Source organism: Eumetopias jubatus, unplaced genomic scaffold (assembly GCF_037043125.1).
Source record: "Eumetopias jubatus isolate StellerSeaLion01/CBP00866 unplaced genomic scaffold, mEumJub1_p1.0 scaffold_1, whole genome shotgun sequence".
NCBI lineage: Eukaryota > Metazoa > Chordata > Mammalia > Carnivora > Otariidae > Eumetopias > Eumetopias jubatus.
The window spans coordinates 92,299,994-92,326,114 of NW_028274807.1; the positions used below are offsets into that span (position 1 = coordinate 92,299,994).

General features: G+C 41.9%; 1 protein-coding gene across 8 annotated transcripts in view; it reads right to left on the bottom strand.

Moving 5' to 3' along the window:
* The window catches only part of FNDC3B (fibronectin type III domain containing 3B), a 342,865-nt gene extending 319,520 nt beyond the window's left edge, over window positions 1-23,345 (bottom strand). For 3 of the 8 annotated variants that reach the window (XM_088025487.1, XM_088025441.1, XM_028100958.2), the window contains exon 1: window positions 23,010-23,345. The gene's annotated coding sequence lies outside the window, so the exon portion shown is untranslated. Of the gene's footprint in view, window positions 1-14,315; window positions 14,403-18,643; window positions 18,813-18,984; window positions 19,062-22,104; window positions 22,429-23,009 lie in introns of those variants that run through there. The other 5 variants (XM_088025451.1, XM_088025449.1, XM_088025461.1 and 2 more) reach the window with 4 other exon arrangements.
* Between the last annotated feature and the right edge of the window lie 2,776 nt (window positions 23,346-26,121).

Here is a 26,121-nt window from a genome sequence, read left to right on the forward strand (position 1 = left end):
TGTCTGGCAGCAGGCTGGTTCTTACAGAGAGAAGTTATAAGGAGTTTTACAGCTGAGGAAACTAGCGAAACATCGTTCACAAAATTAAACTGCAGATAGATCAAAAATAAGTAGAAAATAGGCAATTATGGATCTCTTCTGACGAACAAACTCTTCTTTAAGGATAAATTCACAGATTCAGAGTTAAGAGAGCTGGAAAACTCATTAGAGATCATCCCACCCTGATTTTACCCAGCTCCCTTCGTAGAGAAGCTATTTTGTGTGTTTGCCTTCAAAGCATCAAGTAATCATTACCAAATTACTAGTTATCTGAGTATCCTGAGCCAATCCAAACAGAACCCTTCTGTCCTGAGAACAGGGAAGAAATGGACAATCTTATCAGGAACAGTGGCGAGAGATTCAGATCCTGGTAAGAACCTGTAGATTGGAATCCTCAGCACAAGAATGCATAAGGAGGATTCTTTGTCCTTAGTCCTTTGACACAGGAAAAGAGAAGTGAATGCCGACAGAATCACCCACCCCCCCACCCCCGAGGGTTTAACAGGCTCAAGTGGAAATTCCAAGGCAAGTACCACCATCAAAGGAAACTTCTGGGAGGAATGGAGTAGGAGGAGAGGGCATCGACAACTGCAAGATTCTGAACAGGAGGAAGACTTACAAGGAAAAGCAGGACTTTTTGAAGACATTTTGGGGTGAGGCAGGTGATTTGGTAAAGTGCAAAGAATAGACTGCAAGCAAGACAAGACCAAGAATGCTACGTACTACGGAACATTTGAAGAAAAATGACAAAAATATCCAAAAGTGAAGGCTTGCCTCGAAAGTGTTTAACAAGGAAGAAAGGGAGCAAAAGATACAAGCAAACAAGTAATGGCAATGGATCACTCCAAAGAGAAACCTTAATGATCTAAAGTGAGTACATGTGATTTTGCAGCAATAACTGGTACAATTCTCCTTCACAGGAGTCACCAATAACTAGTATTTTAAAGAAGGAGGGGCACCTGGGTGGCTCAGATGGTTAAGCGTCTGCCTTGGGGCTCACGTCATGATCCCAAGGTTCTGGGATGGAGCCCCACATCGGGCTCCTTGCTCAGCCGGGAGCTTGCTTCTCCCTCTGCCTCTCATGAATAAATAAATAAAATCTTAAAAAAAAAAAAAAGAGGGAAATATCTTCTGATTCCACCTAAATTCACTTCTCCATTCATTCTCCTCTCATTCTGATCTCTATTAGTGAATAAGTTATTCACTTAATTAAGATTATATTTTCTCTCAGTGATATATGGGCTTCAGGAAGTAACAGAGATCAAAATGACGAAGGATGAATGAATGAATGGGCAGATGAGAAAAGTACTTAGGAATACTATACGTAAAATCAGCTCTGCTCAAATTGCAAAATGTCAATCATAATGCTCAAAGAATCATCAAATAGTGACAGAAAAATCCCACTTTCAGGAAGAAAAGTAGCAGACGATTGGGGTACTAGAGACAGGTAATAGGCATGGGCATATAGAGGGGGGGAGGGGGAACTGTGCCAACCACAGAACAGAAAAAGTAAATTTCCAAAAGGCCTGCGAGGGGCAGTGGGGGGAGCAAGTGGGGCCTGACTCTCCGCGGTAATGCCTGCAGTGCACTAGTTTCAGACATCTTTATTGCATTCGTAAGAAACTGTTAAGAAGTAAAACTACACAAACTTAACCTCCATTCCAGCATGAGCATCTCAGGCAACTGTTCTTCTCAGAATCCCTCAACAGGCAGCTATGCTGATATATAAAATAAATTAGGATTTTGCTAAGTGTCCCCCAGTAACCAGGTTCGTGCATCATGCGTAAGTTTGTGGAACAGAAAAGTTAATTCTGGAAAAAAAAAAAGATCAGAGATCTCTTTAGTTCTTTGCTCCAACTTAGTCAAGATTGTGTAACTTGTACAAACATAACCACTTCCTGCCCACTGAACAAAGCCATTAATGGCCTGGGCACAGTTTCTAAGAGGATTTAAGGGAAGAAATCAACCTGGCCATGTCTGACTGCAGTTCATTTTAAAGAAACAAAAAACGGGAAAATATAGATATCATTGTTTGGTTGAATAGTGGTCATTCTTTCTTTGCTTAAGTTTCCTCCCACAAACAGACTGTAAATGACACACTGGGAAAAGAATTTGCTTCAGAATGGCTGTAACAATATATCTACCATCCATACCTTCAATTCATTATTAAAACATAATGTGCAGACTCTGCCATTTTGGAAGGAAAAAATAAAAACTGATAAACCTTTCCGAGTTCAGAAGCATCAACCATTCATATAGGATGGACTCGACAGAGGAAGAAGTATCTAATCAAAAAGGAAGGAGAGAGAGAAGAGAAAGAAAAGCAACCGTGGCTCCCAGCAACTTCCCAGGACTGGTTCCATGACCTCAAGAGGTCCAGGAACACTGCCCTTTTTTGTTTTGTACAACAAATTCAACTTTTTTGCTTAAGCTAGTTTGAGTGGGTTTAAATAAACCCAAGACAAATAATTCTTGACTATTATTAACACCAAAACTCTTTTGATCTTCACATATTTTCAGGCATTTCAGTAATTTTATTTTTTTTAAAGATTTTAAAGTCCTCTCCACACCCAAAATGAGGCACAAACCTACAACCCCGCGATCTCAAGAGTCACATGCTCCACTGACTGAGCCAGCCAGGCATCCCACCTCAGTTATTTTTTTAAAACAACTTGGGGATTTTTTTTTTTTTTTGGTAAAGATTTTTATTTATTTATTTGAGAGAGAGAGCATGAGCAGGGCGGGGGGGGGTAGACAACAAGCTGACTCCCACTGAGCACAGAGCCCACCACATTTCCATCCCAGGACATCATGACCTGAGCCGAAGTCAGACACTTAAGCCAACTGAGCCACCCAGGTACCGCCCCCCACCTGTTATTTTTTTTTTTTTTAAGATTTTTATCCATTTATTTGACAGAGAGATGGTGAGAGAGGGATTACAAGCAGGGGCAGAGGCAGAGGCAGAGGCAGGCTTCCCACTGAGCAGGGAGCCCAATGTAGGGCTCAATCCCAGGACCCCGGGATCATGACGTGAGCTGAAGACAGCCACTTAACCGACTGAGCCACCCAGGTGCTCCCCGCCTCAGTTATTTTAAAGTGAAAATCTCATATACTTCCAAGAATTAAAATTGGAACACAGCTTTAAAATTAATATCAAGCAAGTTTCCTCCTGGTTCAAACACATGTTGTATCAATGTCAGTGTATTGTTGTAGTTAAGTCATTCATTCAGCAAACACTGAATACTTACTGTTTGCCAGACACCGTATAAAAAGAAAAAGGGGTGCGCTTGAGTGGGCACTCAGTCGGTTGAGGTGCCGACTCTTGATTTTGGTTCAGGTTCAGGTCATGATCTCCAGGTCCTGGGATCAAGCCCTGAGTCAGGCTCCCCGCTGAGTGGGGAGTCGGCTTGTCCCTCTGCCCCTCCCCCTACTCCTGCTCTCCCACGCGTGCGCTTGTTCTCTCTCTCTCAAATAAATAAAATCTTTTTAAAAAGAAAAAGGAAAGACATGGTCCCTGACCTCAAGGAATTTCTGTTAGTGGAGAACACAAAGAGTTATTAGAAGTCTCCCTGCTCCTTTCCTTGCCATACACCTGGACAGTTACTCTAACGCTACTTCTAATTGAACTGAAGGCTCCCTAAGCTTCAGGTACTTGTTCATGCAACCCATCAGTTCTTACAGTCTTCTACTTCTAAAGGATAAATGAAAAGTAGGATGTGGGCCACTACGGTTTTTTTCTCACCACAGTGGCTGTCAGCCTCATAACCCAGGGGACATGAAGGAAAGCTTGGGTATGGGTCCAACTCATAAATATGCCTTACCCTCGGTCTTCTACCACCGCAAACTCTCACCTGAACACCACCTACAACTGTGAACATAACTACTACCAGCCTCTTACCCCGGAGCAATGGGACTGACGGACATCTAAGAGAGGAATTTATCATTTCTAATTAAGATCCACTATCTTTCACTTTTTTCTTTTAAAGATTTTATTTTTATGTAATCTCTATACCCATGTGGAGCACAAACTCATAACCCCAAGATCAAGAGTCACACACTCTACTGCCTGAGCCAGCCAGGTGCCCCAACCATCTTTCACTTTTACTTACTCAGAGGTTCACTACAAAATTGAGTTACGAGAATCCTAAGAGAGAACATTTGAGAATCAAGTGTCAACTGGTTCATTATGAGGGTCCTCCCTTCAAGATGGAAGCATGTTAATACACAATAGTCAATTGAGGCCAAAGACCTCTCACAGCTAACAGGAACTGAATACCTGGTTAAACCTTCACATTCCTGCAAATTCAAACATCTATTCCCTAAAGCTGAAGGCAGGAAGATATCGATCAAAAGATGCCCAACTGGTTTAAAACATTTCAAAATGAAGATTCTTACTAATCAAATCATTCAAAAGAACAACGCTAGGAAGAAATGCTACATGGCTTCTATTTGTCTAAAAGTTTTAATTCACCGAACTATAAACATCCTTATACGCAATCATCCGTTTAGTATCCTGGAAAAATATCATTATGCTAAAGGTTAAGCAAGTTTATATAGGCTATCAGGTGTAATGTTTCCAATGATTACTTTTCCATGGCAAAACACGAATTGCCTTACTGATTAAGGAAAATAAACAATAACGCCTAACTTGTATCTTTGCCCTGATTTCTTGCCAAACTTAAATACACCAGATGTATTTTAAATAAATAGGTTAGACAATCTATAACAAATTCCAGCTAGTCGGTTAATAATCCATAAATAATACAGAATCCAAATAGAATACAACCATTTCAAACCTAAATTCCTAATCAGGAAAACAATTTTTCAGATCAAAACGTCTGACTCCCTTAAACTAGTTTTATATGTAAGTTTCAAATTCCCCATGCCATAGGGTGCAATTAGTGTCAGGAGCCCTGAGGAGAACTAATCTCCGAGTTGTCAAAAAAAAAAAAAAAAAACCACAACAACAACATAGGGGGAGTTTATGGTTCCTGAGACTCTTATGGAAAAAGCTAATAGAAAGCCATATTTCTTTTTTTTAAGATTTTATTTATTTATTTGACAGAGAGAGACAGTGAGAGAGGGAACAAACACAAGCAGGGGGAGTGGGAGAGGGAGAAGCAGGCTCCCCGTCAAGCAGGGAGCCCGATGCAGGACTGGATCCCAGGACCCTGGGACCACGACCTGAGCCGAAGGCAGACGCTTAACGACTGAGCCACCCACGTGCCCAAAAGCCATATTTCTTTTACAAATGAAATGTAAATATGGATTTAAAAAATGTCCCCAAGATATGTTCTAGGTCATGTGCTACTGTTAAAAATGTAATTTACAAAACACAGATAAGCTATATACACTACAATTACTAGGAAAAGATTTGTTTATTCTTGTACATACTTATAGTGACAAATGAATGAGGAAAATAAACGTCATGAAAAAGTAGTGTGTCATGGTTGGTGACAACCAGAAGCAAGCTAATAGGAACAAAACGGTTACCACTGTAGGCAAACTGCTAAAAGGTTTTAGGAATTAAGACAAAGAGAAAGGATAACATTCACAAATGCTCCCTTGGTTCACTGTTCTCTTCCTATAAAGATGTTACAAATTCCTTTCTAACAGATCATCTTAGGAAGCAAAGAAAAAGCTCTACGTACACAGTCAATGCAACAAATACAACAACCTTAAGTTATGGTGCTTCAGCTATGGAACACAAGACTTTCTGTTCTACGTGAACTGCAGGTCCATTAAAATAGAATGACTTCTGGGCGCCTGGGTGGCTCAGTTGGTTAAGCGACTGCCTTCGGCTCAGGTCATGATCCTGGAGTCCTGGGATCGAGTCCCACATCGGGCTCCCTGCTCAGCAGGGAGTCTGCTTCTCCCTCTGACCCTCCCCCCTCTCATGTGCTCTCTCTCTCTCATTCTCGCTCTCTCAAATAAATAAATAAAATCTTTAAAAAAAAAAATAGAATGACTTCTTTCACCTCTAGACACAAAGACTGAAACATCTGCTTCTTCTAGCACTGGCTACTCCTGTGATTTTTAAGCAAGTCCCTTCAACTTAAGATCCTCCTTTCATCACATTTTTCAGGGAAAATCCAACAGCTTTTGAATGTCTTAGAAGAATGAATTATATACCCACTGAGAATCTGTAACAGAACATCCCAATAAAGCAAACATCAAAATAGCAATAAAGATCTTTTGCCTTGTTCAAAAAAAGATACAGGAGGGGTATCAACTTGCTAAAAAAAAAAAAATCTTTTAAAAGATCATCTAAAACAAAGACACAAAAGAAGGAGTGGAAACCAAGTGAGCTGTGAGATTAGGAGGTGTAACTCTGAAAGGCAGTATGATTAGGATGTGCAGGGACAGGCTGACGTATTTTCTCTGTAACGTTAATACCAACTTTCCCTTCTTGTTATTAAGACCACCAAGTAACTGATTGCCTTAATGAATAAACAGACTGTCCTCAACATGAATGTCGCCAGTGAAAAGCAAACCCATCTTCTGGAAAAAAAGCTGTGACAAAGCCTTCCTTCAAGCACATTTCCAACAGCCGGTGGGGGATATGAGAAACTGGGCAGTTTGCAACCTGTAGTATGAAGTCTAGAACTGTACCAGTTCTGACAATACTCAAGAAAGGTTTTCTACACACCTAACTTGCAGAAATCCATTCATGATTTCCATGTGGATAAGGGCCAAATGTCCCTATAACAGAGACTAAGAATAGCAAGGTGGTTTGTTTGTTGTTGTTGTCGTCGTTTTTGATGACATTGTTCTTCTCCCAGCCCAAGGGTCAACTTCTATGCTGCACTGTAGGATGTTGTTTTTTTTTTCCTCCCTGCAAGTTAGAAAATTTAATTTTCTTCATTTCCAGCCAGGGGCCATTCAAACAAATCTAATGGGTGTAGACAGCATTTCCTGCCTACTCTAAGAAAATAATAGGATTGCCATTATTAACATGGCCCGAGGCATGCACTAAGGTGGGGCAGTGAAGAAACCGACCTTTAATTTTCACCCGTTAGCCTATACTGACGGCCTGGATTTTGTTTTTGTTTTTCTAATGAACGTGAAGGTTTTTTTTTTTTTTCTCCAACATTAAGGTCTAACACTGGCTCATTGACTCTCATGGAGCAAGACCGGCTCCAATCCTTTCCATTCAACTGTGTTTCTGTCTAGAAAAACCCTGCCAGTAAACAATCCGCTAAAGCTCGGTTTTGTTTTCTTCTCTTACTTTTTTGGACCTAGACTTCCAATTTTTAAGAAGCTGGTCAGGTTTAGGAACTGCCAAAGCAGAGAAAACTATTCACTGACACCTCTGACAAACACTCTTATGTCATTCTAAAGAAATGAGCATCCCAACCATGAGCAGCAAGGGTGGCTAGGATTTCCAGAAATACTTCAAGATCTTAACCTGCAGTGCTCGGTTCCCCAGCAGTGGCGGCTTTATGCCATCACAGAAATGAGCCACACCGTCTGAAGTGGCGACCCAGAGATGAAAGGCAGGTCTTGGGAGCCCCATGGTTTCACCCACTGATGTCAAGGCCTGATCTTCTCTCTTAAAAACAGAACAACACCCACAAGAAAAGCGAGAGGGAATGGGAGGGAGGGACTCTCCTTTATTACAACTCTCCTTTGATCCTAGACTTTAGGAGAGGAAGCAGAGCTGTCCTATATTGACTTAAAAAGGGGCAACCTCTCTTTGAGGGGGAGGAAGGAAGAAAAATACTGGTAGAAGTAGCACTTGTAATAATTAGTACTGCCTGGCATTCAGACAGGCTTCTTTTTCCCCCTAAGGGCCACTTACATGTATTATTTCATTTGCTGCCCATACTACGTCACTAAGGCAAAGGAGCTCCAAGTATGGCTTTAGAGAGGAGTGGCAAAGCTCTCCCTTACACAAGGATACTCAAGGAATCAGTGGCAAGGCCAAGAGAAAACCGATGGCTAATAGTCATATACACTTAAAATAACTGGGAACTTTTTTTACATAACGATCATCCTGTTAAGAAGTATGTCCAACAGTCATATTGGTCTGTAGTCAGTGAGTAAATAAAATAGCAGCTATCACTTGCTAAGCCCTTGTTCAAAGCTCTGTGCCAGGCCAGAGAGTCCTAAAAATTCCTGTTTAAAAAGCCACTGCAACTGAGTGACTTAACCAAAGTCAGACTTAGAAATCTACACAGTGCAGTCTCAAACTTAGGTCTTCTTCTCCAGAGCACATGGGTTCAGTCATTCCACTACATTATGACGATTACCAAAAATATTAATTCCAAGTTAAATCCAGTTTCCCACGCCCTCCTAATATAAAAATCATATGGACAATCTGCTTTTATAGACAGCAGCTGATGAATTCCCAAGGATTTCTTTTAAAAGGTTTCCTTTTAATCCACCTTACTTTACAAACTTTCTAGAAAATCATTCTATACTTTTTCATGAAAAACGTTATGAAAGTTATTTCTTGAAACTTACTAAAGATACATGAACACAGCAATCTGTGTTAAAAACACTTTAAAAAGTTTCTCCGTTCATCTGCCAAGCAGAACATCTGACAGCAGACTAGAACTGTCCCTCTACTGAACTCATGAATGACTCAGTGGAAACTAGAATTTGGAAAACTTGCCATCCCACATGAAATATAAGAGGAACAAACTCGCTCACCTTTGTTGGTGCTACATCCTTCCCAAACCCTGGCCTCCTCTCTTCAGGCTACAATCTCTGCTCCTCCCAAAGAGCAAAGAAGGAAAACTTGCAAAACTAGCAAGTTAATGGCAAACACTTGGGACCCAAAATTACTCCAAATGAAATAAAGCTAAGGTAATCTAGCAGAGAAATTTATTTGAATCCTTAATTCTTTCACTTTTGAACCAACTACTATGCCCGGATAGGTTTGAGCAAACTCCTGAGAACACTGAACTAATTGATGAAAATCAAAGTGAAACATAAATAGGAAGTGACAGTCTCCATGTTTAAATTTAATATAACAAGCAAATGGCCAAGTCTACTAAAAAGCTAGGTTTTAAAATTCTTCAGATTCTTACAGGCATCATTAAGATCCAGTTAAAGCTATGGCTCAGTAATCACAAAGGGGGATTAAAATATGGCAAAAGCAAATAGACCTGGAATAACTGTGTTTCTTCATTAATGAAGAAATTTTATGGTAAATTAAGATATCTGCTGCTAATTAAAGCCTGAAATAAAATATAAGCCTTAAAAGTTGCTACCCGTTTCTTCTCCCTCCCCCATACCTCTCCTTAAAAAAAAAAAAGAAAAATAGCATTTTAACAATTAAACTTACTTCCTAAGAGGCTCAAAACTACTGATTGTATAATTTCTTTGAACAGGAGTCTACATACATGGGCAAGTTGTAGTATCCCTTACCCAAAACTAAGTAAATTTCCACCTTCGGGTGATGGTGGCCAAAGCGTATAGGGGTTAGACAGAAGAGGGTCCGAGCAATTTAAAATAAAAATAAGCCAAGAATATGCCCAAATCCTAAAACTAACACATTCCTTTTTTAATAGACGCTTGAAACTGTTTCTTTACAACCTAAGGGATACAACAGATTTTATTTTTTTTAACGATTTTACTTATTTGGCAGAGAGCAAGTACACAAGCAGGGGGAGTGGCAGGCAGAAGGAGAAGCAGGCCTCCCACTGAGCAGAGTGCCCAATGCGGGGCTCGAACCCAGGACCCTAGGATCAGGATCTGAGCTGAAGGCAGCCACTTAACCCACTGAGCCACCCAGGTGTCTCACTCTTGTGCGTGATCGCCAGGGTGATCTGCATCTGCAGACCTGCCACCAGCAAGCCTTGAAAGCTCGGAGCAGGCTGAGGCGTCCCAGCCCCCAGCTTCCTGAAGAGGAGGACGCTCAGGCAGCCCAGCTCAGAGCAGCACTTCTTCACACGTTTCCCCATTTACAGCCTTCCTCCTCCGCAGAAAAGAAAGAAAGGAGGTCCTAACAGCCCTCCCCGTTCTGTGGGAACACAATCCCCAGAGTGGTGCAAAGCTCCTCCTAGGCCCAGAAGGGCATTTCCGGGAAGCAGCAGGAAGGTGAGGTAAGACAGCCTGAGGGCGGCATCTTCATTAGTCTGGCAGTCCACCCCAACCCACACAGGGAACGAAAGCAAGTCGGGCCCCACTTCAGAGCCTTGTCCTTAACTCACCTCAGTGAACTCACTTTCTAAAGATGGAGTAGAGAACTAAATGATTTCTAACAAAGGAAGCATTTAGGGTTGCCAGCTCCCCAGGTTTAGCCTGGGCCGTCTGGGAAAGCAACAGAGCTCCTCTGAATCCTGAGGTCACCTTTCATTAACCACAGGAGCTGCTGCTTTGAGCTCAGAGACGAGGCTCCCTCTAGTCACTTCTGTGCTGGTCCCATCTCTGTGGCTGCCTCTGGGACAACCAAACACCACAAACTATTAGCCTTAAAAGGAGAAAAAGGGTTAGTATTAGGAGTAGCGGGCTCTGCTTTTCCAGGTGCAAATTATAAGCACAGGATCTTGCTCTGTATAAGTTGAGTTAAATGAAAGCCTTCGAGGAGACGGACGTAAGATGAACAAAACTGTAGTACCACTCAGTGAAAACCTCTTGGAGTTTTTCAAATGTCTGAATAAGGTAAAAACTTCACTACCATTTCCTAAGCGACTGCTCTAGATTTTTTCCATTCACTAGATTGAGTTTCTTAGATATTACTTTTTACAAAGTATACTTTTATTTTCTGGTTTTTCTCTCATCCCAAGATTAAGTTGCTATTACAGAAAACAATCTAGGAAAATCTCTTGGGAAATGTCCAGAATATTATTCTTTTTTAAGATTTTGAGAGAGAGAGGAGTGAGCGAGCGAGCACGCACAAGCGGGGAGGAGAGAGAAGCGGGCTCCCCACTGAGCAAAGAGCCCACGTGGGGCTTGATCCCAGGACCCCAGAATCATGACCTGAGTCCTAAGCAGATGCTTAACCAACTGAGCCACCCAGGCACCCCTTATTATTGTTTTAAAAACAAATTTTAGGTTTCTGGGCAGTAGACAGGTTGAGCACATGGAAGGCCTTCAACTAATACTTAGCCTTAGAATCCAGCTAGCTAGCTACCTGGGAATACAAATAGACAAGTCTGGAGATACAAATAAGGTATTTCATGGGAACTACTGAGAAGCACGGTGATGCAGCTGAAAAAAGGTCTGTAATCAGTCTAGGTGATATTTTGAACCTTCTATGCCTTTCTAATCTTCGATTCACTTAACATTTATAGAGCACCTGGTATGTACCAGTTACTGCTGCAGTTACTGGAAACACACAGGAAAACAGAAAACAACATCTACCTTCAAGAATTTATGAATATGGCTGGTGCATGGTAGGTGCTTGACAATTACTGGTCACTATTACTATGTTTTACATCTGACTTGTGGTCAGAATGTTTGTAAGTTTAGTGCACAAATGACAAGCGTCCTAAACTCATTTCTATATAAAACTGCCAAGAGCTGGTTATCATTTTGCCCCAAAGAACATGATGATAAAATCATTTTAATTCCAAACCCTTCAGTTCTACCCTAATTCCTAACAGGAGTCCCTCTCGTCTCCTAAGGACTCCTTTCACAACTTCTCTCCAGCCATTGGTCAAGAAGGTCAATTTCCCAAACTTGCCTGATCATATTCACCTGAAACACTTTATAAAATAACGACTCCCAGGTGCCACCCCAGACATAATGAGTAAGAGCCCCTTGCACCCTCCGCTCCACTCACACTATAATGCTCCAAGAGATTCTGCTCTTCTCCAGCATACTTTAACTCCACCTTCTGAATAAGGTAAAACTCCTTACCTTCAAATAGCTGAGGTCACTCTCCTCAGGTTTCTATGATGTGCTCTTTGACCCGTTCTCCATGGCTTAGTTCTGTACCACTTTGGCCACTAGTCTAGCAGAATCAACTATCTCAGCTGGGCCCCCAACACCTCAGCAAGGCACATTTTGGTTTATTTCCATCCCTTCATATCACCCTTCTAGAATTTCCCTATAAAAGGATTATTTTAGGGGCACCTGGGTGGCTCAGTGGGTTAAGCGACTGCCTTCGGCTCAGGTCCTGGAGTCCCGGGACTGCACTGGGCTCCCTGCTCAGCAGGGAGTCTGCTTCTCCCTCTGACCCTCTTCCCTCTCGTGCTATCTCTCATTCTCTCTCTCAAATAAATAAAAAAATAATCTTTTAAAAAAAGATTATTTTAAACTACAAATCTCTAAAAAATTACCTTTTTCATAAAATAATTGTTGTAATTCCCAAACTGAGTCCAATGGATATGCAAAATATATATAATCAAGGACCACATTTTTAGGGAATAGAAATAGAAGCTATTTAAAATTTTCAAAATCAATGAGCAACCTAACAGAGAAATGAAAAAGCCCATTTATTCTCTGGGAAACCTTCATTTCTTTATTTTTTTTCTTTTTTCCCTTTTTGTTAAAGTAAACTCTCCACCCAACATGGGGCTTAAATTCACGACCCCAAAATTAAGAGTTGCATGCTTTACTGGCTGAGCCAGCCAAGCGCCCCTTTCATTTCTTTAAAATAGTAATAAATGCAAAGTCAGACTTGCACTGAAGGTGACTCATGCCTTTGTTTTACTTTAAATATTTATTAGATCCCTACTATGAGAAAAAAAAGCCTCAGGAACACTGTTGGAAACACAAAAATGTCCACAACATGGCCCATGCTTCTAAGAGGTCAACTTCAGTAGAAGAAATACTGACAAAGCACCTGAGGAGAGGCACTGCGTGAAGTGTAAATGGCACATTCAACCTGGGAATCCATCCATTCAACCATCCAAGGGACATTTACTATGCACTCACCATGAAAGACCCTAAATCAGTCATCCCTACATTCAAGTGAGGGGAGCAAGGAGACAACTGGACAACACTGAAAAGGACAAGCGTTCTCAAAAGTACAGATAAAGTGCTAGGAGAATTTAAAGAAAATTACAAATGACCTAAAGGAGGCTCTGGAACATAATGAGGATATGCAAAATGGATAGGACATTCTTTTCTTTTGAGTAGGCCAAAACCAATAAAGAGCACTTTGCAAACGTTGTAATTCTTCATATCTCTACTACATATAAAGAGATCATGGCTCTCAGTGCCTTTTGGTATCAGTTGGTAATGAGAGTGCCTGTGGAGTAATTAGACGACCACTAAAATGGCCTGCTATGGCATGAATACTATTTACATACACAACAAAGAACATACAGCATACCCACTAGAGAGAGAGCAGAGTACACACTCACTACCATCATATACCCTTGCAACTTCATACTGTTTTCCAGGAGTTCAGGAATTAAAGAACTGTTATGGACGACAAATACTTTTTTTTAATTAATTACATACATATATAATTTTCCCTATAACCTATTTGTATATGAACTTAAATCTTTCCACTTGAATTATGATATTTCTAGTATTCCTAACATGTATTTATATCTGATGTTTAAGTTTTATATTTAATCACTTAACGGGAATCCCGCCATCTTTTTACAAGCGACCTACCCAAACTCAACACCAATATCTCAGAAGCAAAGAACAAAAAACAAACCACCAACATTCAGGGTGCAATAACTACCACAAAATTATTAGCTGCTAGGGACAAGTTCATAATGAATAAAACAGAATACTACATGCTTTCTTTCACTCTATCCCTTCCAACAGGGTTTAGTCTAAGGAACTGAAGAATGTTAGCACCTAAACACTTCCAACAGGAGTACTAACTGAGATGACTAAGAACGTTTCTCCGAGTGGAAATGAAACTTTTTCCTAAAGTACTAAAGATGACCAAATGGAATAGAAAATATGACAAGTCTAATTGTACATCCCTGGTTTTTAAATGACTCACAGTAAAAGAATAGATTACCTTTACGTGCCTACATAGTCTGTGGATATTAATAAACTACCGGGTTCATCTAAATATTAAAATGTCTTTTTTTTCCCCTCCAGAGATCTACTACTTTTAAACAGTCTCTTAAATTCAAGTCAGTTAATAAAATGAGGACACTCTGATTTCTAAAAATGGCCTACGGGAATCTCCCTTTAGAATGCAATAGGAGGAGGAAAGAAAAAACGAAAAAAAAAAACCTACATACCAGCAAGGAGGTAGACCAAGGGGGAGCAAATAGAGACAAACCGCTATGGTGTGGAATAAATCTCCTTCAATATTTTCTCTTGTTTTTTATTATGGTAAAATATACATAACAAAACATTTATCATTTTGACCATTTTTAAGTATACAATTCAGTGGCATTAAGTACCTTCACAATGTTGTGCAACCATCACCATGATTCATTTCCAAAACTTCATTATCCCGAACAGTCTCTATATCCATTAAACAGTAACTCCTATGGTGATTAACAATAAAAAAATTTAAAGAAAAAAAAAAACAGTAACTCCTAATCCCCTTCCCCCAGCCCTGGTAATCTCTATTCTACTTTGTGACTATGAATTTACCTCTTCTAAGTACCTCATGTAAGTGGAAACACACACAGCATCTGTCCTTTTGCGTCTGCCTTGTTTCATTCAGCATAATGTTTCCAAGGTTCATCCATGTTGTAGCATGTGTAGGAATCCCAATCCTTTTTAATGGCTGAATAATATCCCATTTTAAGTATATACCACACTTTGTTTATCCATTCATCTGTGAATGGACACTTGGGTTGTTTCCACCTTTCCGGTATTATAAATACTGCTGCCATAAACACTGGTGTACAAGTATCTGTTGGAGTCACTGCTTTCAGTTATTTGAGGTACATACCTAAGAATGTAGTTGCTAGGTAATTCTGTATTTAATTTTTAGAGAAACCAAAAAACTGTTTTCCAGCAGCTCTACCTTTTACGGTCTCAACAGCAATACAGTAGGGTTCCAAGTCAATGTACTTTTAAGTCTTTTCTGATTCACTAATTCAAAATAATGTTTACCTCTATTACTCTAAATTGGAATTATTTTTCTTAAGAAAAACCACAAAAGAAAACCACAAATAGCAAGATCTAAAGACAGCATCTTCCCCCTAAACAACTTAAACAATGGAAGATACAGTTTAAAAAAAAAAACTTCAAAATAGAAAATGAAGCATAGTATCCTAAAAATGTATTAAGTATCCCACACATACAACTTACACTGTAAAAACTGGTCAATCTGACCCCTAAAAAGTCATATACTAGAAAACTTCGTTGAGTAATTTCATGTAAATATACGAAAGTATTTTTAAAGAAATTTACTCTTCTCACCGGTCAGTTCATTCAGCTGCCCAAGAAGGTCCTGCTTTAGTAAAAGCAGAGCAGGAGGGTGCGTAATGGGCTTATTTAACTACTACTCACGGGACTTTCCACAAGTTTGCCCAAACAGGAGGCAGGGGAGATGGGCAACTAAAAGTAATAATGATGTTCTTAAACCTTTGACACCTGCTCTCACCGAAATCTGCCATCAAGTGCTTACAGGCGATAAAAGAAATTAACAAGTAGCGAAGCAAATGTCAACAGAAAAACTCCAAAACAAATAAACAAGCATAGCTGGAGTCTATTGGTGGGGGTAGGGTGTGATAGATACTTGCCTGTTGTTGTGATTTACTCTGCATACAAAAATAGAGTTCTAACTTTTGCTAGTAAACTGTTCCTAGCCATAGCATTGAGTAAATCAACAATGTCCAAGGGCTCCTGCATTCTATGAAACGCCCCCCAGTAGAACTAGCTTCAACCCCTATTGCAGTTTTACACTGCTTTTAAGTAAATTGATTTTTCCAAAGTGCTTAAAAGTAGTTTGTTCTCCTAATTTGGAAAATATATTCCCTCTTATGATCTATTTAAACTGCTGTTACAGGAAAACCTTTTCATATAGAATAGGAAACCAAACTTTATCCTAGACTTGCCTGGATAATTGCAAATTCCTAATTAGTTACATCAATAACAATGGAGTTATTTTTAACAGAGACCCCTCTTTCACCAGTTGTGGAGAAGCTGAGTCCCTTAAGAATAAATTAAATCATACCATTTCCTGGGATTTTAGAGTCTTCAATTACTTCTCAAATTTACCACATTTGCTCAAGTATAAAGACAATTTTCTAGACAGTTATTTCAACAGAAAGCTTTTCATAATTGAAGACCATGAGTTGGTATTATACTTAGTTTAAGCAAACTTTTCTGATTGGTTGCCTTTATAAAAATCTTCATCTTCCAGAGTCAAAACGGGATGTATCAGAAGCCTTCAATTCGAATATAAATTAAGTTTTAAACATAGCCTGTAAGTGCTCCAATTTTAACACTGCTCAAATTTCAGAAAGGATTAAAGAATTGAAGTTGCCACCATCCTGCCCTAGGAGTTAGGTGGCAGACACGGTTCTCTACACAACATTCCAAAAACATGAGGAAAATACCCCTGTAAGTTAATAAAAAATGCTTTGCATTTGCCCCCAAAAAAGTCAGAATAGAGTAGAATATTCCATTAACGAAGAATCTAATCTAGAACTCAATAAATGCTTTCTGAGGGGAATGAACAAGTGAATGAAATAAAATTAAACACCATCTCACTAAAATCTTCTCCCTCTTGTTATTTAAAACTGACAAGCAGTTGTCAAGATATCAAAGAAACAAAACATCAGGAGCCAATGCCTGAAACAATAGTGAGTACCGCCAAGGGCATTGAAAATTACAATCCAGGAGTTACCAGAATGCTAAACTTGCATATCTCAACTAGGGGCAAGAAAGAGAAAGATTCAAAGATGGATCCACTTTCAAAATGAAAAATACCCCCACTTGCAGATGGCTAACCACTGGATCTATCTACCTTACCTGATTTACATTTGGTGGCTTAAAAAACTTCCTGTCCCTCAATCCTCTTGCCCAACCCCCCCATATTTTTGGTCCCCAAGGACTGATCCTAAACAGTCCAACTGCACCATAAACAACTCCCCTCCAGATAAGCTCATGACTAGGGACTAGCCTCTCCTAAGCGCCCAACTACCATCAGGTCGTCCTCCCAGTGAGCCTGTGCTTGACTTCTACAAAGACCTGCCTCTCTGTCTGATCACAAAGATTCAAGTATTTTCCACCTCGTTGAAGCACATAACACCATACCATACTTTATATTTTTTAATGATTTATTTATTTTAGAGAGAGAGAGAAAGCACGCGAGAGTGGGGGAAGGGACGGAGGGAGAGGGAAAGAAAAACTTTAGCGGACTCCTCGCTGAGCACAGAGCCCCATGTGTGGGGCTCCATCTCAAGACTTTTGAGATCTTGACTTGAGCTGAAACCAAGAGTCAGATGCTTAACCGACTGCGCCACCCAGGGGCCCCACCATACTTTATATTTTAAGGCAAAAAAGTATATATAGACACACCTATGAATATTTTCCTATATTCAAAGGCGTTCTAAGTAAACTCAAGAATAAAGCTTCTCCTCAAGCACTTAAGTGTATTCCCAACAGCCATACGATGAGAATTAAGGTTTGCTTGAAAATCTTACCACAAAAAAACTCTCATTTAATGGACACATAAACTCTTGTTAATGTGAAGAAATGGCAATTAATGATTTCTAAAATGGAAACATAGGTAAGCTGCAAAGCTACCTCTACCTGAAAACATCCTTTTCCCCCCATTCTCGGCTGTAATTACTGAAAGCTCAAATAATAGGCTTACTAAGGTAATATACAATGACTAAAGCCTTCTGCCTCTATCATTCAGTATTGAAAGTTCCTCTAGAAGACTGCCCTTTCTCCCGATCTCAAGAAAAACCGCAAATCAAGCAGACTTGTCGTGTCCACGTCAGCAATGCTAGCCAGCTATAAGCCGCATCAAAGGAAAAATTTCCCCAAAACATGGAACTGGGATGACCTATGTACAATTTTTGAGAGGTCACAAATCATCTATTCTATCAGAAGAGAGAGAAAATGAACACCGCAATCTAGAGCTTTAAGCTTCATTTACTCATCAAAAAGGGGAAAATAAATTATCTTTCAAACTGTCCACATGCAATTTGGAGGTCCCTAAAAATGTGCTAAGTAATGTAACAGAACAGCTATTTTAAACTTTGGAATATAAGAGACAACGGAGTTTGCATAAGGCTTTACCAAACACTTTCCCAATACACTGACTCATTAATCCCTTGGACAACCATTTGAAAAAAAAAAAAAAAAGGTATGGATGAGATGTTTTCTCTTTATAATAAAATCAGGAAACCCAAACTGAGAGAGGTTCAGAAGTTGATTAAAAAAAAAAATACACAGTTAAAAAGTAAAGTCCTTGGCAGAGTAGATATCCTGATTTCAAACTGATGATGCTCAGAGGCAGCCCTCACCAGACATTTAAGATTTCTAATCTTTGCCCATTATTTGCCCATCTTTCAACATCTTTTGTCTTTTAAAAGATTTTAGTAAGTCTCTTATTTGTATTAAACGCCTTGACATTCGACAAATGGAACCATGTATCATGAGTTAAATGATGTTTCCTATGTTGGTCACACTCACGAGAGAACACTATAATCCTATTTATAACCTGGTTCCTTGAAAATAACCATGCTCCCAAGGGTCAGGAATGGGTATGAAAAGGGTGTTTCAGCTATCTCAACAGTGTCATTAACTAATGACTCACCTGTAATTGAATTTAAAAGTTTGAAAGAGCTGGAGGCCATGCAATTCACATTAACACTAAAATAATACAGATCAATTTAAAGCTGATTTACAACTGTAGGTCTTTCAGGATCAAATAATGCTCTGGCACCAGGATCATGAACTGCAATTAGTCCTGGGAAGTACAATAACTGTGAAAGATACAACAGAATCAGATTATTTATACTGAACCTGGAAGTTACTTCTTTAAAAATCCTAATAATAAGATTACCTTATCATTTGTCTTTTCCTGAAAGTAGTATGCCCCCCCCAAAAGTATTCAGTTACTGGACATTTATAGATAGAATCCAGATAAATGCTTACTTTAACAGGAGCTGGAATTTTCACTATTTCATACAAAAATCAAGAAAGTTGTTGAAATTCCTTCTATCAGATGAATTCTAAAACACAACAAAGATAAACTGGACTCAGTAATCAGAAAACTACTTGACCATTTGCCACCAAGAGCATTTCTGGCTGTTTGTTTCCTCAAAAATATATTCTTCCCAATTCATAGATGAAATATAGTGTTTTATATTTGAATTTATTCTTTGGTAGTAAAGCAATGATTTTAATTCTTCAGATTAATTCTGCAACTACGTAAGGAAAAGTGAATGATGGTTTCACCTTTTTATTTACCTGACACGAAGTCGTATGAAAAGAATCACCCAGTGACTAGGTAAACACGGTTATTAGCAGGTCATTTTTTTTTAACCCCCCCATCTGTGATTTTTCATATTGCCTCCTATTTACACTCCTTTATTACACTAAAATAACCAACAAGCTCTGCCTTTTCAGCAGTTCCTATAAACGATTATTTCAACCAAACAAGAAAATGTCATTTACATTTTTGTCCATCAGTTTAAACTATGTTACCATAGCATTTTAAAAAAATGTGTTTATTTTATCCACTCAAGGTATAGAAGCAAAACTGAGCTATAGCTAACTCAGCATTTAATTCCATTGGAAGGCTGAATCTAAGCATCTTCTGGTGAAGAAAGAACACTGAACTAGATCTAAAAAGCAATACGATCCAGTTAAAAGTGAACATATTTGGGAGTCAGAAAGTTCTACATTGTGATTTCCAATATGGTAACCACTAGCCACAGTAGCAGTTTAAAATAATTAAAAGTTGGGGTGCCTGGGTGGCTCAGTCGTTAAGCGACTGCCTTCGGCTCAGGTCATGATCCCAGGGTCCTGGGATCGAGCCCCACATCGGGCTCCCTGCTCCGCGGGAAGCCTGCTTCTCCCTCTCCCACTCCCCCTGCTTGTGTTCCCTCTCTCGCTGTGTCTCACTCTCTGTCAAATAAATAAATAAAATCTTTAAAAATAAATAAATAAATAATAAAATAATTAAAAGTAAATACAATTTTTTTAAAAGGTAAATAAAATGTAAAATGGAGTTCCTCAGTTGCACTAGCCACATTTCAAAGGCACAACAAACAGCTAACGTGCCTTGTGGCTACCGTATTGGACAGCAGAGCTACAGAGCCATTTCCACCATCAAAGAAAAAACCCTGTTCGTAGCAAAGTGATCTTACACAAGTTAGTTTAATACCTGTGAACCTCAACATCCTTGTCTGTAAAATGTCTATAACATCACGTAAATTTAAAGACTGTTATTACAATTTTAATGAGATAATATATAAAAATGCACAGTATATAGGGTTTAGTACACATTAGATATTCAAGAAAGAGTAGTTATTAATACAATCCTACATTAGACTTTAGCCAATGATGGCAACGCTGGACAAGTCACTTTCCCCCAAGCCTCCTTCTCCTAAACTGAAAAGTTTAAGAAATTCTTCTAGCTAACGTCTAAGGATACTATCAAATCCTACCACGTTAAATGAAGTGTTAAGCAAAAGGGGCACAATCTCTTACTGAATAAATTACTACCCTAGGCTCCTATAGCCTCCTAGCCAATCCCAAGCATTCTTCCAAAAACCCCACAATACTGGCTCTCCAACAGTCCACAGTCTGATGCCGGCTATTTATAAAGTCTGTCTTAAAAGGTTACGGGAATATCCTTCTGAAATTGTATATACTGTAATTAGAAACTACAACCCCTATTCCATGATGGTGTCTTGCACTTTTCACATCTCTTTTAAATGAACACTATCTTTACAGGTAAGTTTTTCTTTCTTAGTATTTAAACCAGAACACTTTAAAAGCACATATGAGTTTAAAGAGAACTTTTTAATGATTTTTTTTAACCAGCTATGCCTCATTCTTACCCAGTTTGTGGGTGACCCTCGAGTGTCTGAACAAAGTGAGTACTACACCTTCATGGGTGAGATCCCCTTGCAGGGCCTTCAGAAACATGCCCCAAGACTTTACTCTGGTTAACAGCTGCTCCCTGGGAACCAGGAAATTGACTGAACGCTAGGTCTACAAAGCCTGCCTCCAATGAGGGGGAACCAAGGGCCCCCACACAAGGCACAAAACCAGGGCCACTGGCTGCCTTGGGGTATAGGCCTCTTCCCTGGCCTGTTCAGGACCCCAGGGTCATAGCTTTAATTTGAAGAGTGGAAGAGCAACTCAGACAGTAGAGATCAGAACAGAGCAGTGCATTTTTGCCCAAGGCCTGCAGGCTCCAAAAAAAAAAAAAAGTGTTATTCCAGAGCAGATTCCTTTTCTTCCGGGTCTGTCTGCTCCCTCTGACTCTTTGCCCACAACCGAGGTGCCTCCCCTTTCCCAATGCCCCACCTCTCTCCACTTTTCAAAAAAAAAGGGGGGGTCTTATTCCTCTCCCTTAGTTTTCCCTAGCAGGGCCTGGAAACTGGAGGAAATTCAAATCAAATTAGCCGCACTTTAAAAAATAAACGGACAAGCAAATCAAAGGGTGCCCACCCAACAAAAGATCTCTCCCGTTCCAAAATATGATTAAGCTTGGGTGTGAGAAGGGGAGGGAGACTAGAAACCGACAGGGATGGAGAGATAAACGTGTGGATTTGGGGCCTCAGCGTCGGCCAAATTCCAATTTTTTTTTCAAGGAAATGCTAGGCTGAAGAGAAAATAAAGAGTTGTAACTTTTAAGGAAGTCAGCAAACGGCAATGTCTGGATAATATGTCACTGCTTCCCTTCGTCTGGAAATGGCAGGGTGGGAGCTGGGATTCGAAAAGCTCCAACTCCAATCGCGCACTCCTGGAAGCCTCCCCGCCAACGGCGCCGCCAGGCGGCCCAGCCCCGTCTCCCGGGACACCCGGCCCTGGTGCTTGGGCTCCCACGGGGCGCCCGGACCCGGACCTTTGGGAAAGTTCGCGGGCAGAGCCCGAGGCCCCACTTTCCTGCCAGGGTGACAGGCCCTTCCCACGCCGGCCGGCCCCCGCCCCGCCGCGGGCACCAGACGGTACGCGCGGCCCCTCCCGGCCGCCTCCGGGAGCGGATTCCGCCGCCCGCCCCACCCCCGGCCCGGGCGCCCCTCGGGGTGACCAACTGACCGGAGCTACGCTGGCCCACACACCCGGTCGCCCGCTCCTTCCCGCCGCGCCCCGCTCCCCCGCCCGATCTTCCAGCCGCTGGGCTCGCCGAGTCCAGCCGGGGCCGCCGGTTACCGCCCCCAGCCCGGGGGGGAGCCCGGGGGGCAGGACGGAGAGGGAGGACGTGGCGCGCACGGAGGTGGCCAGCGGCAAGGCGGGGAGTGTCCTGGAGAGGCCCGGCCGGGGGCAGGGGCCGGCACGGCTCCCGGGGCTGCGGGCCCGGACCCTCCCCGCGAGCATCCCGGGGTCCGAGGTCCCGGCCCGCCCCCGCCCGGCGCGGAGAGGCGGCCCCAACTTCCAGCCCCACTTCGCACGCCCGCCCTCCTCCCTCCACCATATGGAAATCTACAGCCTCCGAAAGTGACACGTCGAAGATTCCTCGGCCTCTCCCCCCGCCCTCCCCCTCCCGGGCAGCGTTCCTGCCGCGGAGATTCCGGGAGGGGGAGCGGATTCCTCGGACAGAATCTGCTGGGAAGGATGGGGAGGACGAGGGGGGGTAGGGAGAGCCCGGGAGCCACTGCCCAGATTTTTTTTCATCAAGAAGAATCTACCCGCTTCTTTCCCTCCTCCAAGCCCAGGCAAGCTGGGGGGACGGGCGGGGGACCTGAGCCTAGCAAGACGCGGCCCCAGAGTGGAGGCCAGCCCCCTCCCGGGCCCCGTGTTCCCGAGGTGCCCAGGCGAGCGCGGGGAGCCCCACGAGTCTGGCGCCAAGTTTTCCCGGGAAGCCCGGCGCGCCAGGAGCGCTCCGGGACAGGATCGCACTCCGGCGGACTCGGCGTCCGGCCGGGGCTTTCCAGCGCGCGGGACCCGGCGGCCGCGGCGCGGGGTCCCGGTCCCCTCCAGTCTCCCGATCCTGCACGCCTTACCTTCCCTCGGGCTGAAACGCGGGTCTCCGGACGCGCCACACACCGGGGTGCCCACGCCTTCCCAGCCGGCAGCCCCGAGGATCCCCTCTGCCCCCTTCGCTGCTCCCGCCGCCGCCGCCGCCGCCGCCGCTCTCCTCCTCCTCCGGCCGCCGCCGCCGCTCAAATAACTACCAGGAGGGTTTGATGGGGGATTCCGCCATGTCAATGATGTCGGGACCACATGGGGATTTGGGGCCCGCCCACTGCCGTAAACTGCAGAGTAAAACCGCCGCCAAAAAAAAATCTCAGATTCGCAGGGCTGTGGGAGCCTCCTTTGCTCCCAGGCCTGCACAGCTGAGGAGAAACTCTTTTTGATTCAGCCAGACTAAAGAAGTCTGAGGCCTAGGGGAACTAGCAGGTCCTAAAAAACGAGGGCTGTGCGTTCTGCAAAAGATCGCCAAACACCAATATAAATGCAGTGTTTGCTGAGTAATAATCAGAGCTAAGACTATGACGTTTTTTCATTTACACAGCTTTTTTAAATCCCCGCAACCTTGTGAGCTATTTTGTCACTCGCTTGTCTATTTCCCACAGCACTTATTCATACAACTAACACAGCGTGAACAGATTTTCATGACACCAAAGTCAAAATGTCTATTTCCCCCTTTCGGTACCCAATATGCACTCACAGGGGCAGAAACTGATCCGTACTCATATCTGTATTTCTGTACTGTCAAACATAGCATCGTGCATAATATGACTCATTAGATAACTGTTAGGCTTATATTGATTAAACGTAATGCATTCCTGTTGTAGGGGCTCGAAATGGTTAATCAGCTGCCTCCCATCCCACCCCTCCAATTATCCCGGAGGCAAGAAGGCAGAAGTTCTCCCACAGAGGCCGCTTCTCTCCTTAGCTCCCCAGGTATCCTAAATAATTACATTCAGCATCATATCGGTCACAAAGCAGTACTCAGTAGTGACCAGAGGCAATGCATTACTTTCATTGACCTAAAAAGAACAATCATCTATCAGATAAAGTGATTGTACATAGTACTGTATTAAAGCCAGAAAAACATACAAGAATACTGAGATGAAAAATGTTCAAGAGCTATTATAGCACTCAGATCTTAGCTCAGACATGTAGGGAGATGGAACTAGGGTCAGAATTGCCTGTTGAAGAAGGGAGGGGGTGCGTGGCGAGGAGAAGGAGAAGAAAGAAAGATGTGTCCAAATTTCATGTTAATAATGAGTTTTCTTGAACCTGGCAGAGAACTGAAATTTCAGGGCAAGCAACTATCCTGAGTCTTCTCAGTTTCTCTTGCCTACGTTTGCCTCCTTTGCCAAGCCTGTCCTTCCACACTTGAATCTAACCTTCTGCCCTCTGAAGTTTGCCAATTTATCTACTCATTTGGATTCATCCACATACTTTCAATTAAGTTATTCAACAAACATATGTAAGGGGTACTTTATTCAAAGCACAATGCTAGGTGGATGCCGGGGATACAAAAATGAACAAGACCCAATCAAGTGGAGGACGTGAACGGTACCTTCAGAGCAATGTGAGAAGAGCTGAGAAGAATGATGAGCTTCTGGGGAAAAAAGCTATGAGACTGTGGGGAGGGAGGGAGTGATTTTAGCTGGAGCTCAAAGACGAGGAAATTATCTTAGGATAGAGGAAAGGGAGACATAAGGCTCCAGACAGAGTGGAAGCATGTACCCAAGGACAGAGATGTGCTTCGAAGTCATGAGAGTTCAGCTGGGCTGGAGGGCATGGCTCTAAGGGAAGCTGGAGAAGCTGAGGTGGGAGCTGGGGAGCCACTGCTTTTCCTTTTTTCCCCCTCCCCAGGCAGGACTGTCATCCAGGATTGGAACCATGTTTTAGAAAGATGGCTTCTCCCGTGTGGAAAGATTTGGTGAAAGAAGCCAGTTAGGATGGAGGGCCCTATTTGCCTGCATTCACTACTATCCCACACAGCTCCAAAATCAAATTTAAATTCCAAAAAGAAAGGAGCTATTTCTCAATATTCCCTCCCCCCTTTTCTTTGGTCCTAAATCATCAAGTGCTTGAATCTTATTTCTCTTTGCACACCCCTGCTTCCCCTCCAGATCTCCGTTATTTCTGCCTACTTCGTCCACTAGACTGGTTTTGTGCCAGTGAAGAAGAATCAACGTATAAAAAAATGCCTTAAAATTTTACATGTATGTTCATATATATGATCTCAGGGTTTCACTCATCTTCTTACCCTAACACCTTACACCAGTTTTGGCACAGCACAGAAAGCACAATAAATGTTTGCAAAATGAGAGGAAGCATGGTGTAGCGTAAAGAGCATGGAAATTATCATCAGACAAAAGCCAGTGATGTTGGGCAAGTTATTAAAGTTCCCCGAGTCCTCTGTTAAGTAGACATTTAAATAAACATTTATTTGTTAAATGGTGATATTGCCTTCTGTTCAGGTCCTGAGAATTAAAAGCCTCAAACACCTGATACTCAGGTGTAAATAAATAGTGGTTCCCTTTGAATGAATGAATGAATGAAGATGTCTTTCCTGGAGGGATTTGAGAGAACAGAAATTGGAAACTTCAAGGAAAAAGACGGGACCTTTGAGAGGGCTCTCAACTACACATTGAAGGATTTAAATTTTAATACAATGAGGTTATAGAGGCATGGTGTGATTGAAGTAGGTTTCAAAGCTGACTATTGTGGAAGCAGGGTGTAGAACAAGCCCTCTCATTAGAAAGACATGCCCTGAACCCAGCCTGGGTGGGAGATGATAGACGTAAGCCAGGGTGATGGTCTGCAAGCGGGCAGGAGGGCCTCCTCCATATGAGGCAATAAGTCTCACCATATGGTCTCAACAACCCAAATCACTTGGCACCCGAGGTCCTAAACTGTGGAACCATACTCATAACTTTGCTCCAAAAGCAGTTTAGGATTTGCTCAAATACAAACATTAACATCCAAACGAAGATGCCTGGAAGTTAAGGCGTGTAACAAAATATAGGCTTGTAAGCCTTTCCCATTGTCCATGCAATCAGTGTAGGCTGAGTGTATTAAAAAAAAAAAAAAAAAGATTCAAAGCGATACTTCCTGATTTCAAATACCTTATAACAAAAGAAATGCAACTTT